Below are 16,478 nucleotides of genomic sequence, written 5' to 3' on the forward strand. Positions count from 1 at the left end.
TTAAAGATTACGATGTTATAATTAGTTATCATCCAGGAAAAGCAAATGTTGTAGCAGATGCGCTAAGCAGAAAAGAAAGATTGAATCGGTTAACTTCATGCGAAGAATTAGCCAAGGAATTCGACAAATTGGAAATCGAAATTTGTATTCCCGATGAATCTGCAGAAACTATCTACGCTATGACTTTCCAACCAGAATTGCTGGAAAAGATTCGCCGTTGTCAAGAAGAAGTGATGAGTCAAGACGACAGCTTAACAGGAGAAGAGATTACAACTCAGAAAGATAATGAAGGAATTTTACGTTTTGTGTCAAGAATCTGGATCCCTAACGTGGCAGAATTAAAAGAAGAAATTATGCGAGATGCGCACAATTCGAAGTATTCCATTCATCCAGGAAGCACGAAAATGTATCGCGATTTGAAGAAAAACTTTTGGTGGCCGAATATGAAGAAGGAGATAGCAGAATGGGTGAGTAAATGCTACACATGCCAGCGAGTTAAAGCAGAACACCAACGTCCGAGTGGGTTATTGCAACCATTAGACATTCCAGAATGGAAATGGGAACATCTAGCGATGGATTTTGTGGTAGGACTACCGAGGACTAGGGCAAATCATGATGCGATATGGGTAATCATTGACAGACTTACGAAGTCAGCACATTTTCTACCAATTAATGAAAGATTTTCGCTCGACAAATTAGTGCACATGTATCTCAAAGAAATTGTGATGCATCATGGAGTACCAGTATCAATTGTATCGGATCGAGATCCTCGTTTCAATTCAAGATTTTGGAGACAATTCCAAGAATGTCTAGGAACGAAGTTGAATATGAGTACAGCTTATCATCCGCAAACTGACGGCCAAAGTGAAAGGACAATTCAAACGATTGAAGACATGCTACGAGTTTGTGCGATCGATTTTGAAGGCAGTTGGGATGAACATTTACCCCTAGTGGAATTTTCTTATAATAATAGCTATCACGCCAGTATTGGAATGCCACCGTATGAAGCATTATATGGGAGGAAATGCAGATCACCCGTGCACTGGGATGAAGTTGGAGAACGCAAGATTTTGGGTCCAGAATTAATTCAGCAGACAAAAGAAAAGATTAATCTTATTCGAAAACGAATCGAGGCAGCACAAAACAGACAAAGCAGATATGCAAACCAAGCCAGGAAGGATATGGATTATCAGGAAGGAGAACACGTATTGCTCAAAATATCGCCATGGAAAGGATTGACCAGATTTGGCAATAAAGGGAAATTGAAGCCACGATACGTTGGACCATTTGAGATTTTGAAGAAAATTGGGAAGGTTGCGTACGAGTTAGCTCTACCACCCCATATGCAGCACATTCATAACGTATTTCATGTATCTATGCTTAAGAGGTATAATCCTGATACAAGGCATGTAATCGAGTATGAACCAGTAGAACTTCAGGCAGATTTGTCATATGTAGAACAGCCAATAAGAATTCTAGATAGGCAAGAGAGGGTATTAAGAAATAAGTCTGTGTCATTAGTGAGAGTTTTATGGAGAAACCCAGTGGTTGAAGAATCAACCTGGGAGCTTGAGAGTGAAATGTTAGAAAAGTATCCTCAGTTATTTGCATAATTAGATTCTGAGGACAGAATCTTGTTAAGGGGGGGAGAATGTAACGACCGAGGAATTACGCTTGTATTATATTATACTAATGATAAATTATGTGTATTATTATGTGATTAAATGTGTTAAGTCATTAAACCTTAACTGCTATGTGTTACGTGTTGTTTGTTCTGATCCAAACGTGTTTTGGATATTTATTGAGTGTTCTATCGTCAGTTATATATATTATATCAAAACCTGTACAGCTCAAAACTATGTTTTAAAAGCCCGTATTTCAAACAAAATCATTGGCCCTATTTTTCCAAAAATGCCCTATACCGTATCGCTATTCTGAACCCCTAGACGTTTTACCAATTGACCTTTTTCGCGAAAAACGACTTTTTCTGGACCCCTTCGGGTACCAAAAACCCCACAAAAATCACATTTTTATTTTTATATGATCATGAAATTATCATATATCATTTTTCTTTGCATTTTTATAATATTCACAATTTTTGGGAATTTTTAGTATTTATTTTATATTTATTGGATATTTAAAAATTTAATATTAATACCCAAAAATTATAAAAATTGGGGCCAAATATTTTTATTAGGAGTGTAATTAGCCCCTTAATTTTATTTAGGGGTATTATTTTCATAAATATAAATACCTGATTTATTGTTAATTATTAAGTTAATTATAATTAAAAATCAGAATATTAAGAAATTTATTTTGGGGGTGAAGAACATTCAGAGAATTCAACTGCAGATTTCATAGTGATTCTGTTATCCAAATCGATCATGTGAGTAACCAAAACAAAGCTCTTGATCTCTACTTTCTATTCGTATAATCAATTTCATGTTTCAGTCTTGTGATTTTCAATTTGTTTTTCTAGGGTTTATGCTAGAATTAGGGGTTTAGGATTCTGGAATCGTTTGATGATTTTGATGATCTATATAGCTTATTCATAACCTTAGGAATGATTTGGTGTAATAAATTAGTTCGTATAACCCCGGGAAAGTAGTTCCCGAGTTCTTGAGTTTTAGAAATTTTGAATTCGTTTTTCTGTGATTTTGAAGATGTTTTGATGGTTGTTGAGTATTGAGATTGACTGTAGAACTCAGGAGCTTCGATTTTACGTATTAATCGTCGAGGTTGATCAAGTTTTGGAGGAGGTGTCGTTTTCCGGTGACGTCGCCGGAAAGCTTCGGTTTTTGGCCGGTGGAATCGAGGGAGGACTGAGCAGGAGTTGTGGATGGTGCAGATGAATTCCCATGAGTATTACGAGCTGATCCCCGTCGAAATCGATCGAGATGGCCTTGGAAAGGACTCGCCATCGAATCGCCGGAAACAGCCGCCGGTGTCGGAGTATTCGCCGGATTCTGGGCGACCGACGACTGTTCTTCGTCAACCCGAGGTCGACCCGGTTTCGACCCGGGAAACGACCCGGGTTTGATCCTGAAAACCCTAACCCTGAAACCTGTTTTGTGTTTATGATATTTTAATATTTATTCTATTTTCTAAAATCAGAAAATCAGTTTTAAATTCTGAAAAATAGTATAATTAATTTCTAAATTATTTTATTAATTTAGAATTTAGAATTTAATTATTTAGTTAATTATTTAATTAATTATTTAATTATTTATTAGTTATCTAATTAATTAATAATTAGGTAATTAATTAATAAATAAGGATTAAATAATATTAATAATAATCCGATAATTAGTTAAATATTACGAGTAACTCGTACCTATTCAAGTCGTGATTCGTTAAATTAGAATTATTATGCGATCGTTAATTTATTTGAAGAATATCGTAATAATTATTCGTATCGTATAATTAAATACCGATAGTTAAATAATTAATTAATCGTATAATTATAGTAATAATATAATAGCTCGATAATTATGTGAGGATCGTGAATAGCTCGTATTTGTACGAGTAATTGATCTTGAGTTAAATTATGATTCGAGTAATAATTATTGATTTGATAAATAACGTATCAGTTAATTGTATCGATGGATTATTTGTAAATAATCGATCTGATCGGGTAAGCGTTAATAATTAGTAAATTAGTGTAGTAAATTGTAATTAATCCTAATAATTAGGGATTAATTATTTTAAAATAAAATAATTATTAAATAATTATTTAAAAGTATAATTAAAGATTATTTAATTATAATTAATTATTTATAATTGATTATTAATTAATTAAATCTTGTTTAATTCATAATAATTCAACCGTTAGTCCGATAACGAAGACCCCTAGACTCAGAAAAATGAGACGAATCCAATAAAAATAGTTGTAAGTTATAATTTCTTCTGAAAGAAAGTGGTTTGGTGATAATTGGTAGTTCGTAGGTCCTAGTAGGGGTATAATTGAGCTGAATAAATCCCGAAAAATTATAATAAAATCAGATACGACTAGTAATGCAGGTATAAGTCCAGAATTGATTCTAAAAAAATAATTATAAATCTAGAAATTAATTATGTGCTTTACATGCTATGTGCTTTATGTGATTATGTGAATAGATGTGCTGTATAAATGTATGTATATATATATGCGAGTCAGATAGAAACGCATGGGTAGACTGATAAGGTTGCGTGATATCAATTCAAGATACACGTGTGTAGTAAATTATCTAAACACCTATCTTTCCATGATTTGTTCAGTGTTAGCAAGACAAAGCAAGCTAAGATCAGAAGGCAGTGAGTTAAACCAGGTTAAGTACGCGCAAGGCAAGTTTTTTCCCCTATTCTAAATTCAGAATAGTGATTTATAATTCCTTTCTATCGTATCAATTCTCTTTGATAATCATTGTTCATATACACTGTTACCCATTTATTATCACTTATTCCATTTCATTTCAATTCTTGATTTACCCAATTTATTGAATTCCTTGTTCATATTTCAATTCCTTTACCCTTGTTACATATAGTCTGGTATATCCTGGTGTTGGGATATATCAATAGCATTCTGAATATTCCGGATGCTAAGCCTTGGACTGGATGGTTACTTTACGGGCTGGGTTTTACCCAGGCCATTAATTAATAGGCCATAGTTGCCTGAGTACTCCTAATGTTGGTTGGGTCTATGCAGTTGGGTATAGATCTGCACTATATTCTGACTGATCAGCAGGTTATAGTGCATATGTTGGTTCTTGTTCCAGTCTTGTTCATTTGGCACTCGCCAGTGTTGGCAAATTATTATCATATACAGATACAGATGGTTGTTCAAACCAGCAGCTTATTGGTTCATTTATTTCTCTCTCTTTATAATATATATATATTGTTGCAGGCTTGTTGAGCAATTTTGGCTCATTTCTTTTATTGTCACTCCTATTGTTTTACAGTTAAGGTAGAGAATGAAACCCATCAGGACCCGCATAGTCAAGAAGCGAGTCAAGCAGCGGGACCCTCTTATACCAAGAGTGTTCCTTCCTATTCCCGAAGAGAGTTTTGAAGTGCCAGATCAGGTGTAGCAGGATAAGTAGTAATGTTGGGTTGAATAAAAGTTTTGTGTAATTTGAATAAAAGATTGTGTAGTGAAACTGTAGATAGAATAAAGTTTTGTAATAAAGAGAGTTCTTGAGACAGGTTTTATTTAGTTGGGTTGTAATAAAGTGTAGTGCATGATTCTTGTTTCCAAACTCAAACCTTAAAAGATCCTGAGTAGTGATAGTTCGGGGTAATTATTATATTTATATTCCGTTTGTGCAGATATAGTTGGTAATCGTTGTTAATAATGCCCCGAATCTATACCCCGGATTTGGAGGGTGTTATACATATGATTAAGAATGGTATTAACCTGCTATCGTTGCTTTGATTGAAACTCTTCTGCAATTTTATCTACTTCATGTCATGAAAGTACGTCAGAGTTTGGAGTGTTCTTCATGAATTGTGATTGGTGGTTATGTTAACTCCTTAGGAGAATTAGATACGAGATGTATGGACTCCGTATGGTTAGCTATTAAGACTTCATGGAAAATGAATGACTACAGTAGGTCAGTGGTGGACCATAGTAAGGCAGCAATGATTCTGCGAGTAATGAGCTGATTACAACCGTGAGAGTTGTATTGGAATGGGTGTTGAGATTGAGTACCACTAATCGGGTCGTGGTAGTGTATAAGTTATCATTGATAGACTAATTAAGTAGAGTATCTACCTAGTGAATTATTATTCTTTCTTATCAATAGAGAGTCGTATTATTATACGAGGAAGGTTGCGGTGCAAGCATAGAATTCTAGTAACGATGATGTATAGAATGAGATCCCAGATTCGATTTTCGATGTCGAGGGAGTTTAAAAGGTGATTGTGTATAAGCTCGAGGAAGAGCATGGGTCCATAGAATGATGGACGGAATAGCAAAAATATTTAGGCATGTGAAATAGGATGCTATAATACTTGATGTTGATATAAATATATATATGTTTTGTTCTCCTATGACAAACCTCTATAGTTCAGAGGTAGGTTCCAAGCCAGATATTTTGTGGCAGTATATTTTTTTTATATATATACAATTCTCTTCAGTTCGTTCTTTTCTCTTCTTTTCATTTCATGTAAGTTGAGAAGAACAACCCTTCCAGAAGGGGAGGTATTGCCGAATGACTGTCTATCTGTGTGATAGAAGCCTAGTAGGATACCAACTATTGTTTAATTGCTTGTCAAGTACTAAAGGCTGGCCACCTTCTGTACTAACTATGCGAGATAACAAGTGTTCATGATCATAGTGATCTCTCAACAAATTCCTTTACTTCTATATGATTGATCAAACTTTGGGAAATAGAAACAGCTGAAAAAGGAGTAATAAAGTTGTGGTAGTATTCGGAATGGAAACACATTCGTGATACTAAGGTTGACGTGGTTATTAAAAGGTTATAGAACGCTAACGAGCAAAAGTATAACTAGTATAATATTAGGAACGGAAGATAGTAGCGACTACGAACTGGGAAAAAGGATGGGTAGTGAGAAGCAAAAGCTCTAATGCTAAAAGCTATAATGAGAGTCTGTGCAATAGACTTGAAAGAAATTGGAATGATCACTTAACACGGGTTGAGTTTTCTTACGACAATAGATCATATGTCAGTATTGAGGTATCGCCTTATGAGATCCTTGAGGGAAGACAATGTCGATCTCCCTTATGTTAGGATGAAGTTGTAGAGCGCAAGATGCTCGGACCCGCAGTAGTCCAAAGGACCAAGGATATGATAGATCTAATCAGAGGACGGCTGGTAGTAGCCCAAGATGGACATGATAAGTATATTGATTTGACACGAAAGGAAAAAGAGTATGAAATAGGGGACCTAGTGTTGTTATAGGTATTTCCTTGAAAAGGAAGGATGAGGTTCGGAAAGAAAAGAAAGCTAAGTCCACGAATTGTTGGACCCTTGGATATATTAAGACATATTGGGAGGATAGCATAGGAGCTAGCCCTAACCCCGAACATGTAGCAGGTCGTAACGTGTCTCACGTATCAGTGTTAAGGAAGTGTAATTCAGATGCCAGATAAATAGGGGCATATGAGCGCATAGATATGCAACCCGACGTAACCTATATGGAGCAACCAGGAAGGGTTGTAGAGTGAAAAGGGAACAAGTGCTTAGGAGAAGGGTTATCAAACTATTCAGAGTTTGATGGAAGAACCACAATGTGGGAAAATTTATTTGAGAGTTAGAAAGTGTAATGCTAAGAAAGTATCCCAATTCATTTTCTATCTGATTCCGGGACGGAATCCTTTTAAGGAGGGGAGACTGTAATAACCCCAATTTTTGGGAAATTTTGAAACCCTTATGAATAGTGTTTTTGCTGAATGAGAAAACTTTTCATGCCACACTATATAGGGGTTCTGATATGGATATTCTGAGATTTTATTAGTACTTTATATGGGATATAAGTGTATGTAAAGATCGTCAGAATCCAAATCCGAACACTTTGATTTTTTTCCGGAAATCCAATAGATACGGAAAGAATTGAGTATAAGGTAACAGGATAAAAGGATTTAAATTAAAGGATTATAATAGAGGATCATAAAAAGGAATATAATTTATTGAGAAAGGTTAAGGGAACCTAAGTAATAAGATCCCGGGTATGATCCCTCAAACGATAAACGAAAACGAAAGTTAAGCGAACAGTATAACAGATCAGCGGTCATTAGGCAAACAATTAGGAAGTTAATCAAAGGGATTAGAGAGGATGATGTCACCCAACCAATGAGAAGAGGACAAGGAGGGGAGGATGACATCATGAGGGTGACACAAGCATGACATGGGAAGGAAGGAGATGTGGTGGCTTTTTAACCACACAAAATCAAGGGCAACTAGGTAATTTACTAAAACAAACACAAAAATCAAACCAATCAAGCCAAGCAAATCATTTTTCATCAAAATCAAAAAGAAACCAAGGCATTGTTCTACATGCTCTCGGCCAAAACAGAACCAGCACACTAAAACTGTTTTATCTCCTTCATTTCTCACTCAAATATTGTGTTCTATAGCTCATTGGAAAGGTATTGAGATGACCTACAACTCTTGTTCACAAGTCTCGTCCAAATAATCATGGTAAGACCCTCATTTTTACAGTTCTTTAAATCGGACTTTTAGAAACTTCAAAGCCTAACTTTGTGTTCTTGATTTCTTTGGAAAGATCAAGCTTGTAGGAGGCTCCCTAAGGATTCCTAGCAACTTAACACCTCCCAAGGAAGGTATAAACTTCAAACCCTAGCCTTTACTTTATTTGTTAGTAAGCTTAATGGTTGGTTTTGTGAAATGAGAAGCATGGATTGTGATTATTAGTAGTTTGGTTTGATTTGGAAGTGTTTTGGTAATTGAAGCTTGATTATAGTTTATAGGTCTTGATTGTGGTTGTTTGAGTTGAAAAACTTGGAGATTATGGATTGATGTGGTATGGTTTAGGTGAAGTTTTGTTGTATTGATGGTTATGAGTTGGTTGGTGGTTAATTGGAGTAGTTTAAACATTGGTAATCGCGTAAATATAGCCGTCGTAATGTCCGATTTACTTTAGACTGCTTTTGTTCATAACATTTGGACCCGAGAACACCCTGCTAGATTTTGACCATTGCCATGTTTAGATAGTTCACGTTACGAGCTTCGTTTTGATATGTAGTTCATTTGATTCCGATGTACGGTTTAGGAGAAACGACCGTTTCAAGTAACGGCATTTCGCGAACGAAACTTTTCCCCTCGCTTTACTTTGAAACATAGGTTAAAGACCAAAAAGGGTTAATTAATGTATGAAACATTTAAGGTAAGTGTGTTAGGCAGTTGGTAAGACACTCGCGAAGGAATCGCCTTAAAACTCGTAAAGGTTAAATTATTAAAAATGGTGGAGCCGAGGGTACCCGAGTGACTTAAGCAAATCAGTAAGCGCAAAACAAGCGTTAGAGTCTAAGTTAGTTAAAGTATAGATTTACAAGTGACTTTGGTTTAATTCCAACTTACTTGTTGTTTATAGGTTACCAGACTCGTTCCGAGCTTTTTTTTCACCCCAAGTTGCTCAGGCAAGTTTTCTATCCGTTATACTGTTGTTGTGATGTATATATGTATATGCATTATCTTGCGATAGATGCATGTTGGTTAATTAGCAAATGTTGCGATATATTGAAGCATGCTGATATGGTATATATATGCATCCCTGTTTCGTATTCTTGCCAAATATATCTGTTGGTTCAGTTGATAATACCTATGCTAGAGAATAGCAGTAATTTGCATATACCCTTAGTATAGGGACCCAAAGGTGAAAACATTTTCTAAAACCGGGAGTCGAGGATCCCGAGTAGATTTTATATATATATATATATATATATATATATTTATATATATATATATATGTTTATTGTTTTCAAAACTATTAATCGGATAAGGTTTATTCGATAACTTGATTTTATTAATGAATATTATCTTGAATATTCATTCGAGGACTTATGACTCCTTTATATTATTTATTGAATATTACTTGGATATTCATTTGAGGATGTATGAGTCCTTTATTTTATTTAATGAATATTATTTATAATATTCATTCGAGGGCTTATGACTCAGCTTATTTTATTTATTGAATATTATTTGAATATTCATTTGAGGATCTATGACTCCGATTATTTGCTGAGATATATTCTTTATTTTATTAAAGAATAAGGTGTCGATAATCAAACTCACTTTTGATTATTCAAATAAAGATAGTACTTTCGTATAGGTATATCTTTGGTTATTTAATATTCATTTCAAGTATAAGTTTTAAAACTTCTACTTCAATTATTTTTATAAAGATTATTCTTTATGGGAATATTATTTAAATAATAATATTCTGATATTTTCTAATATATTGGGACTGATTTACCTTGTTAAATCAGCATCACTCCAAACATTCTTAAAAATGTTTTGCGAGTCTTCAAAATGATTTTTAAAAGTTAGAGCGGATCCCAAAACTCATTTTTATATTTAAGATCCTCCTTTCGAAGGGGATTTAAATACTCGCTCAAAACCTGAGGGATCCGGCTCTGTGGTGTGTTTTATATTCGCAATAAGGTTGCTGTTTTGATAAATGAATTGATTACTTACCCAACACTCGGGAAGTAAAATTCTTGGAACAAGTTAATCCATTAACAGGCATCGCCTGGGAAATATCGGTGAGTTTTCCTTTCCAACTAGATACGACTTCTTGGTGGAGCCGTATCAACAAGTTTCTACTTGGGGAAAGGGGGAACGAGCTTTACGTTTCAGAGTCATAGATTTCATCTGAACTAGGAGTGGCGTAAGTGGTCGAGTGGCGCCGGCCCAGCCTTATTATATTGGCCCAAATGGCCTGGAAGTTCCGCTAAGGCGGTCCATTCCTTAGGAGTTCAGTGTTCGGTTGACAAGTAAATCCGACAGGTTCTCCTCTACATGTAGAAAATGGTGGGGTTGCACTACTACGACTGATCATCGTAAGTGGTCTTCCTGGCGCGGCAAACTCCCGTAATGAGTTCATCATCCAATTGGATATTTCTGCAACACTACCCAGAGCACTTCGATAGAAAGGCTACGGTTGGGCGATTGTTGAGTGTTGGCAGGGTCAAGTTTTCAAAATGATGTTTGCATCAAATGAAGTATCTCGTAACTTCATTTTATTTTGATGATATTTTAAAGATTTAATCTATTCAAATCTGGTCTTGTAGTCTCATTCATGTGATGAACTTTGGAAACTAATTATAACTTGAATGGTGGTAGTTCAAGTAGTATTTGGAAAAGATATAAGTATATTGGAGTATCTTGTAACTTCATCTTTTAAACTTATATCTAGTAAATGATTATCTTATGCATGACAAAGATTTTCAGAAAAACGTTGAGACAAGGTTAGATATATGAGATCACCTTGCAACGATATTTTTATACAGTTATACACTGGAACTCTGTGTGTATTATGCATGGAAGAGGACTTCCAATATTTTGAAAAGTATATATGTATATATATACTGAATATTTTGCGACTTCATCGCATTAAGATATCATCTTGGTTCATTTCTTTTTTTGACCAAGACCTTCATGAGTACTATGAGAAGGCTCATATATGGTTAATCATTATACATATTATTTTGGTGGGCTTGCTGCTCACCCTTGCTTTCTTCTTTCATCACACAACATCAGATAGACAAGATGAACAGGACCAAGCTCCCAATTCGCGAGCGGATAGGAAACGTTCCGCAGCTTCCTATAGGCGTTGATGTCGCTGTAGCTGAGGTAGGAACTACCAATAGGCTAGGCTTTCAACTTTTGATGTATCAGATTATGTTTATTTATGAATTGTAATAATGGCAAAGAAATGTAAATTTATTCAGAAAACCTTTTAAGGTGTATTGGAAGATAATTGTGGAATAAAATGACTTGTGGTTATTTTTGGATGTTCATCTCTGAGACTATAACGTGTGGTGTGTGTGTTTATTGTGGGGTCACAGTACAGAGTAGTTGAGTAATTATTAAGATTGGGTGTTATTAAGGGAAATGGAACTCGTGACAACCCGGATCCCCGACCCCGGATTTGGGGGTGTTACAGAGAGCTAACTTATTTTCTTGGTTTACAAGTTAAACAAGTTAGTGGTGGAATTTTCATTAGTCAAACTAAATATATTTATGATCTTTTAAAGAAGTTTGACTTAATGGATTGTTCATCTGCAAAAACTCCCATGGCCACTGCCACCAAGCTTGAATTAAACAAGGCTGAAAAGTCTGTAGATATTACAAGCTATAGAGGCATGGTTGGCTCACTTCTATATTTAACTGCTAGTAGACCTGATATAATGTTTTCTACATGTCTATGTGCTAGATTTCAAGCTGACCCTAAAGAATCTCACTTAGTGGCTATTAAAAGAATTTTCAGATATCTCAAAGGGACTATAAATCTAGGAAGTTGGTATCCTAGAGAGTCTGGTTTTGATCTAATTGGCTACTCAGATGCAGATTATGCAGGTTGCAAAATAGACAGGAAAAGTACAACTGGCACCTGTCAATTTCTAGGGAATAAGCTTGTGTCATGGTTCAGCAAGAAGCAAAATTATGTTTCTACATCAACAGCTGAAGCTGAGTACATTGCTGCTGGTAGTTGCTATGCACAGATACTGTGGATGAGGAATCAACTATTTGACTATGGGCTAACTGTTGACAAAATTCCAATATTCTGTGAGAACACAAGTACCATTACTGAAAATCCAGTACAGCACTCAAGAACCAAGCACATTGACATCAAGTACCACTTCATAAGGGAACATGTGATGAATGGTACAGTGGAACTTCATTTTGTTCCAAGTGAAAAGCAGATTGCAGACATATTTACCAAGCCACTTGATGAATCAACATTCATAAGATTAGTAAGTGAGCTAGGTATGCTTAATTATTCATAAATTCATGTCCTCATTATAATCTGCTTTGAAGCCTGAAATGAATATGCTGCAAGAACAAAGTTGGCTTTAAGTAAAGATTATTGTGTCAATGGATATTCCCTATCCGTTGAAAGCCAAAATTGTTCTATCAACGGATGTTCATTATCCGTTGAAGTGTCACGTCAGTTGTTTTAAGTGAGTCACATCCGTTGATTCTTTTACTTAATCGTTGATACATATATATATATACACAGTTGTATGTATTTGTATTAAAGGCAGTTTTCAGAATTCATACAATTTTCTTTATTCTCAAACGGCTGTAATTTACTTAAAAGTACTATTTAATCATTCGCCTTACGTTTTAATTCGAGAAAGTATAAAAGCCTTTTGAATTCTTATTTTCACTTTACGCTTTCTTGCAATTTTTCAAAAGCTTTTACTCCCTTTCTCTCACAAAACTCTCAACTTTTCTCTGCAACCTCTACTCACTACAATAGCACCAGTAGTAAAGATAATGTCCCAGTCTGGATTTGTCTATGAGAAGAACAATTTCGTAGCTTTGGTGTAAAAGAATGAAGCTCACTCAGATTATCACAAGATGATGGACTTCATCAAAAACTGCAAACTAAGCTATGCAATGTTGGAAGCCCTAACTATTTACTGTGAGGTAATTGAGGAGATTTGGACAACTGCGGAGTTCAATCCCACATATATGACCATCACTTTCTCTCTCAAAGATAAGGATTACTGTATTAACTGTGATGATATACAGTCTTGTTTTAAGCTACCTGAGAACAATGCCATGACACCACACACTGATAATGATGTATCTAGTATGTTAGATTCCATAGGCTATTCTTTTGATTCTTCTAGTTTAGGGAGCATTAGAAGAAAAGGCCTTAGGAAAGAATGGAGTTTTCTTGGTGATGCCTTTATCAAGGTTTTCTCTGGGAAAATTAGTAATTTTGATGCCATAACTTCATCTCTTGTTAATATGATCTATATGCTAGTTTCTGATAGGTACTTTAATTTTAGCAACTATGTCATGCTAGAATTAGGTTCCAGGTTAGGTAACAAAGCTAATAGACCTCATAACATCTATTATGCTAGATTCTTTATGTTATTGGATAACCATGTTGCTGAAGGTTTGGTCATAAACAATGAGAGTAATAAACTCAAGTGCTGGGCACAAGAGAAAAGGGTCCTTGCAGACCTTTTGAGAATTAACCTCAACAGTCAGGTGCCATTGGTATATTTGCCAATAATGAATGCACATCAGGTAAGTGAGGTAAATACTTCTTCAACTCCTACTACTTCCAACCCCATTATTTCTTTGCCTTCAAGTGTGGCCATGGAATCTGTGTCTTTGTCCCAACAGATTCCTACCAAAGCCACCAAACCTAAAGTTTCAAGAACAAAGTCAAAGAAAGCCACCTCTGTTGTTTCTCAAAAGACAACAGTTGTAACAACTACCATCAACCCTGAGGGGAGTGAACAGGGTGTGAGTGGTGAGGGGAGGGTGAACATCAAGAAACCCCCCAGGATAAGGTAGGAGAGGTGAGTGGTACCCCAGCTAGCCAAGACACAGTTTCTCAAAAGACTGTGGTGGTTGAAAAGGATTCAAACTCATCCCTGGTTGCATCCTCCCAAAAGGGTGCAGCTATTGAAAATATTCCCCACCCAGGGACACAGAACAAAAGAGGGAGGGACACTGAAGCCACACACTCACCTGTAAAAGCCTTTACAAGAAGAAAGAAGGTTAAAACCTTAGTTTCCACACAGGGGGCACACACTGCACAGATACACCCACCTGTATCTATGCCTTCTCAAATTCAGCTTGATGTGACTCCAACAAATGTGGAGTCACAGCCCCATTCTCTCAAAATTGACATACATCAATCACCAAATTCTCCATCACCATCTCTGGATGTGGACATGATATTCACATCAATTCCTGATTCTCCCTCCTTACAACTCAGGGAGGAGCCCCACTCAAATACTGGTGATCATCATCTTTTAGATGATTTGTTGGATCATCAGCCAATTCTTTCAGATTTGGTTGAAGAATCTGTGTCTCCTAAATTAAAATCAATCCACACAGATTCAACAATCATGTCACTTTAAATCTCTACTTCTTTTCCTTCTTCAACGGATATTTCTCATCCGTTGACAAGTGGTTGTTCTTCGATGGATAAGCTTAACAGCAGTTATCCGTTGATACCATCAGTTCCTACTTCAACGGATACTCCCTATCCGTTCATAGTCTCTACACAAATAACTGAATCAATTCCAAGTGTAGAAGACATGGTTAATGTACAATCACTTCTAGGATTGAGGGAAGGGAGTGAAAATTTGAGTGAGAGGCTGGGTTGTTCCCAGGCAAAAGGAGAACTTGAAAGTCTAAATATGCATGCTATTTCTTCCAGCATGGCAAAAGAAAGTGAGAGGAGTGCCACCTTAGTAGGTGAGGGTGAGGGTGTGAGGTGTGTGAGCCAGGGAGAGCCCCTGATGCAAGAATATAGAGAAATTGAGAGAAAAGCAGGTACAGAAGGTATAAGGGTGGATCCAGCCATTGCTAGTGAGTCAATGATTGTGGATGATGCTGAAAAGGAAAGACAATTTCAGCAACATTACAAAGCTGTAATTGATAACATTTCCTTGGATGCTGACACTTTTACTCATCCCGTGTCAGCCTATCAATTATTGGCTGCTCAGGGCAATGTGGAGGCAGAACAGACTTTGAACCTAATACACACTTCAGAATCTCTACAAAGGGATAAAGCTGTTGTCAATAGGATGCATTCTCAAGCTGGTGAGCCATTTGAAGAATTTGGAGTAAATTCTAATGATGATGACTCTGTCTCATTTGATGGAAGCATGAACTTAGGGGGAGATGCAGGCCCTAGTTGAGTTCCAAATTTACCTGAATGGGCCTTGACTAAGGAATCTACACCAGGACAGTTCAGTGTATCCTTGGTCAAACAGGTTATGGCTATTCAAAAGGCCCTTCAGGAAACTTCAGATGTTGGTACCAAGGCTATTCTTCAAGCCCACCTAGATTCTCTACATCTCATGAAGCTACAGCAACTAAGACAGAATCTTAGTGTGGATGAACTCAAGAAGGATATAGCTGACTTGAAGTCCTACAATTCTGAGAAGCTGGATTCAATCATGCCCTATGGTACCATGCAGGACTTGTTACTGAGATTGAGAAGAGAATCAGATGTTGAAAAGAGGCTGACCAAGTTGGAAGACAGAGTTCAAGTCATTGAAAACTCTGTGGTCACCATTCTTCAGAATCAACAGTCTCAAACAAGTCTACTCATGCAGCTGGAAAAAGCACAAGGCTTAACCCCTCTCCTTGATGGTAACAAAAAGGGGGAGAATAAAAGGGAAGGGGAAGGAGAGCCATCTACAAACATTCAAATATCCAAAGTGCTAGTTCCTGCCATCACTACTTCTCCAACACTTCAAATCAAAGGAAAGTTTGATAGAATTGATCTAATCCAGCTAGCAGCAGCTGAGATGCAGGTGAAAGAGCAAAGGATGAGAATTGATGAAAGGATGTAACAAGTGTTTGGCTCTACAACTTCAAAATCATTATATTTGAAACATAGCACAAAGGTTGAGCCAATCATTATGGAGCACAAGCCAGTAAGGAGGAATAAGGTTGGAGAGACTTCCTTAAGGAATTTAAAACCCATGGTACTCAAGCCATCCACTAGACTCAACAGGGACTCTACAAAGAACCCTCTAAACTTTAGTCAGTCAAAAGAAGTAGATTTTCCTCTTCCAAAACCTGATGAAGACAAAGTTTTGGGTGGCAGCATCATAAAGCACAAAGAGACCAATGATGTAGTGGAAAGAATGAATATGGCTATCATTTATAGAGAGGGAAAGAGTATCTGTGTGATGCAAGGACATCCCAAATTCTCTAAAGCCAAGAGGGAAGAAACCATGAGGTTAAAGGAAGAAGTTAAAAAGCTGAAGGCTGACAAAAGAGCACAAGAAAAGCTTGAAAAAC

The sequence above is a fragment of the Apium graveolens genome, chromosome 2, assembly GCF_009905375.1.
Source record: "Apium graveolens cultivar Ventura chromosome 2, ASM990537v1, whole genome shotgun sequence".
Taxonomy (NCBI): Eukaryota; Viridiplantae; Streptophyta; class Magnoliopsida; order Apiales; family Apiaceae; genus Apium; species Apium graveolens.